This window comes from Glycine soja, chromosome 1, assembly GCF_004193775.1.
Source record: "Glycine soja cultivar W05 chromosome 1, ASM419377v2, whole genome shotgun sequence".
In the NCBI taxonomy this organism is placed as follows: Eukaryota; Viridiplantae; Streptophyta; class Magnoliopsida; order Fabales; family Fabaceae; genus Glycine; species Glycine soja.
Window position 1 is genome coordinate 16,042,347 of NC_041002.1, and position 4,526 is coordinate 16,046,872.

The following is a 4,526-nucleotide window of genomic DNA, read 5'->3' on the forward strand; positions in this document are numbered from 1 at the left end:
TCTGACTCTATAAAATCAATCTCAAGAGGTAAAACACCACCACCAGACATGCAATCAATATCACTCTCAGATTCACTCTCAGCATCAAATTCAGACATATGATCAAGTACAATTTCAGACTCAATGCATGAAGAGGGAGAGGCATGCAGATTAGAGTAAAGATCAATCATGTATTCATCAACAACATGGTCAATAATTTTTGCACGAAATATAGAAAGATCTTCAGATGGGTATTTCATAGCATCCAGAATATTAAAATGAACAGTTATATCACCAAACTCCATGGATAGTGTGCCTGCATAAACATCTATCTTAGTTCTAGCAGTTTTCATAAAGGGTCTGCCTAGAATGATGGGAACTGATCCTTGAGAAAATCCATCCTCCATATTCAAAATATAAAAATCAACAGGGAAAATCAGTTCACCAACTCTAACTAAGACATCTTCTATGAAACCAACAGGATAGGCAACACTTCTATTAGCTAAATGAATTACCACATCAGTTGACTGCAAGGGACCTAGAGATAAAGAATTAAAAATAGACAGAGGCATAACACTAACAGAAGCTCCTAAATCTAGCATGGCATTGTCAAACTTATTATTCCCTATAATACAAGGTATGCTGAATGTACCTGGATCTTTGCATTTTTCAGGAATTTGAGGAACAGATTTACCAATCAATGCGGAGACATTTCTGCCCATGCTAATTCGTTCACTTCCTTTAAGCTTCCTCTTATTAGTGCATAGCTCCTTTAAGAATTCGGCATATCTTGGAATTTGCTTTATTGCATCCAGCAGAGGTATGTTTACCTCTACTTTTCTGAATGTTTCCAAGATCTTTTTCTCTGCCTCTTCCATTTTTTTGTTGGAAACTGCTCTTGGAGGGAATGGAAGAGGAGGGATGTGTTGCTTCTGCAAATCAGAATTACCAGTGGAAGATTCACCTGCACATAAATTGTTAGGTAAATTTTTGTCATTACCTTTTTCTGGGTTAGAGTGAAGTTGGGCAGGTTCATTTGCAGATGAGGAAGGTGCTACGGGTTGAGGTCCTTGACACTGCTTTCCCGACCTCAATGAAATGGCACTGACATTTTTGGGATTTTGGACAGCTTGAGAAGGCAGCTTGTCAGAATTCTGGGACTATTTTTGATTCAATTGTGTAGCCAATTGTCCCATCTGATTGGTTAAGCTTTTAATGGAGGCTCTGGTCTCTTGTTGAAACTGCATGTTCTGCATAGTCATTTGCCTCAAAAGTTCTTCGAGGGAAGGTTGTGGAGGGGTCTCAACTGTTGGTTGTTTCTAGGGCTGTTGCTGTTGTTGGATTGGTGGAGGAATGTATTGTCTGCTTGGGCCAGCAGCATTTTGGAAGGAAGGAACAGGCTGTTGTTGTTGTTGCTGAGGGCTAGACCATCTGAGATTAGGGTGATTCCTCCATCCAGGGTTGTATCTGCTGCTGGAGAGGTCATAATTGTTCTGTTGTGGTTGATTTTGCTGCTGAGGTTGAGGAGGTCTATTGTAAATATTAGCAGCATAAGCTTCGGGTTGCTCAATTGCTCCAGGTTGCTGCATGGAAGGGAAAAGGTCTGTATGGTGGTCAGCAGAGGAGCACAAACCACAGACCCTTGCAACAGGTACATATTTCTAGTTCAAGGCCAGCTGGGTTACCAAGTTAACCAATGCATCCAATTTTCCTTCAAGCTTCTTAGTTTCAGATGATGCAGCTGAGTTTGTAGCTACCTCATGCACTCCTCTAATGACTATAGCATCATTTCTGGTGCTAAACTGTTGGGAGTTGGAAGCCATCTTCTCAATTAAATTTCTGGCTTCAGCAGGAGTCATGTCTCCAAGGGCTCCACCACTGGCAGCATTTATCATACTTCTCTCCATATTACTGAGTCCTTCATAAAAATATTGGAGAAGCAGCTGCTCTGAAATCTGATGGTGAGGGCAACTGGCACATAGTTTTTTAAATCTCTCCCGGTATTCATACAGGCTCTCTCCACTGAGTTGTCTAATACCTGAGATATCCTTCCTGATGGCTGTGGTCCTAGAAGCAGGGAAATTTTTTTCTAAGAATACTCTCTTCAGGTCATCCTAGCTCGTGATGGACCTTGGAGCAAGGTAATACAGCCAGTCCTTTGCCACTCCCTCTAAAGAATGAGGAAAAGCCTTCAGAAATATATGATCCTCTTGGAAATCTGGGGGTTTCATGGTGGAGCAGTCAATATGAAATTCCTTTAAATGTTTGTGCGGGTCTTCACATGCAAGGCCATGAAACTTTGGAAGCAAATGAATCAATCCAGTTTTAAGAACATATGGGACATCCTCATTAGGGTATTGGATGCACAAGCTTTCGTAGGTGAAATCAGGTGCAGCCATTTCCCTTAGAGTCCTCTCACGGGGTGGAGGTTGTGCCATGTTCTTAGAATGTTCAAAATCGGAATGCTCAGAATCAGAATGCTCAAAATTGTAATGCTCAAAATCAGGATGTTCAAAATCACCAATAACAGAATGCACAGATTCACCAGTAATGGAATGCTCAGGATGATCAAAAGGTATAAAATGATGCCTAACTAATATATGAAATGTCCTATCTATCTCAGGATCAAAGGGTTGTAAGTCAGATGGATTGCCTCTAGTCATACACTACATTCAGCATGCACAACTAGTTGCTTTGTCATGTAAATAAAGGTGCAGGTTTGAACTACAGCTACCCTCAAATGATATCCAAATGACTTGAAATTTTGTGAGCAACCTTATAAAATGATTAGAAGATAGCACAAAAAATTTCAGGCAAAAATTCAAAGTCTAACTATGGAAGCTAAAAATGGTAGGTTAAGAAAAATAAGTGAATAAAACTTGAAAAATAAAAAACTTTTGACAGAATCACTATTTTGGACGATGGAGACCTCAGCCAGCCTATGGGTGGCTGCCACGGCGTAGGAAATTTTTTTCTACCCCAAATACATATATAATCATTGTGATTTTGATAACCGGAGCAAAAGTTATGGCCGTTTGAAGTTTCGACAAACACAAAATTTGCTACTTTTTTGGAACTTTCAAATCTGACCAAACTAAAGGCTCTAGCTATTTTTCCCACAAAATATAGATTAAAAGAAGTTTCCACAAAAAAATTCAGCCAAAAATAACAACTCTAGCTACTAAAACAAAAAATCTCAAATAATTCAGCATGGGTGGTCGCTAAATCCGTCGCTACTTGATTTCTACTACTACTCTATTTTGCCACAAGCAAAAGTGGTCGCTAAGTCCGTCGCAAAACACTATTCACAACAAAACACCCAAAACTGAAACAGGGGAAGCGCTTAATAGGAAAACTGAAACAAAACACACACTAAACAAAATACCAGGACACTAAACAACACTAACACACATACTAACACAATACAAACAATTAAACATAAAACACGAAGGAATTAAACACACAACACTAGCTAGCTATTATGAACCTTTGGACACTGCTCCCCGGCAACGGCGCCAAATTTGATCGAGGTCGTACCCGAATCAAATAAACATGAAAATGTAGTAAATAGGAAGTGATCCTAGGTCGTTTCCCAACGAGCAATGACAAACCAAATGTTCATAATATACTTGCGCAGTAACAGTAACGATTGGGGGGGGGTTTGTTTGTTTTGTGATTAAAGAGCAGAACAAGTAAACTGGAATATGAAACTACTAATATTAAAAACGGGTTGTTTCCTCTTATTCAGAAGCCATTCTCTTATCCTGGGTTATGGAGAATTCGTCCCTAACAGTCAACCACTTAATCCAACCCTATTTCAATTTACTAAGCGAAAATCAACTTAGGGTTTTCAATACGTGATTAGGCACCACATACACCAGTTAGCCCTTCGTCCATTAAGCATGAATGCAAGTTAGGCTTAGAGGCAATTAATCGAACACGAAGCGTGCACTGATTAATGTTCACGAATTTGGGATAACTGGTGAAGGGAAAACTGCCAGGAAACCACATTACAAACGAAACCTCAAAGAGAGTTGGGCTTCGTCCTCAAAAGGAAACAACACCAGAAAAACTAGCCTTCCATAGATTCAAACAGAAAACGCAAATGAAACATGAAGCAGAAACGTAAATGAACAGAAACGTAAATGAACAGAAATGTAAATGAAACAGAAACGTAAATGAAAGTAGAAGAAGAAGCAAGAATGAAATTGTAATTAGAAACAAAAAACGGAAAATTGCATTAAGAACAAAAACAGTAGCCTTAGAACAGAAAAACATAGAAACCTAAAACAAAAGCTCTGAATAATAAAATAGCATAACAGAATGGCCTTGCACGAATCCCAAGGCTGCTATTTAAAAAGAGTCACTCAAAGTCACTGGGCCCTATTACAATACTCTGGCCCAAAACGAAATAAACACTGAACAACATAAAATAAAATTGCGAAATTTCCTAATTAGAAATTAACTAAGGTAAGCGCTGCTTTATTTGCCCTCTTCAAGTACATAACCAAAATCCGGATTAAGCCCAATGTTTCATTAATTCCTGA

General features: G+C 39.0%; 1 non-coding gene across 1 annotated transcript; it reads left to right on the forward strand.

Moving 5' to 3' along the window:
* The first annotated feature begins 1,932 nt into the window (after nt 1-1,932).
* LOC114368571 lies at nt 1,933-2,039 on the forward strand. The gene has a single exon (XR_003657362.1). It is a non-coding gene; the product is annotated as a small nucleolar RNA R71 (small nucleolar RNA).
* Nucleotides 2,040-4,526: the final 2,487 nt, after the last annotated feature.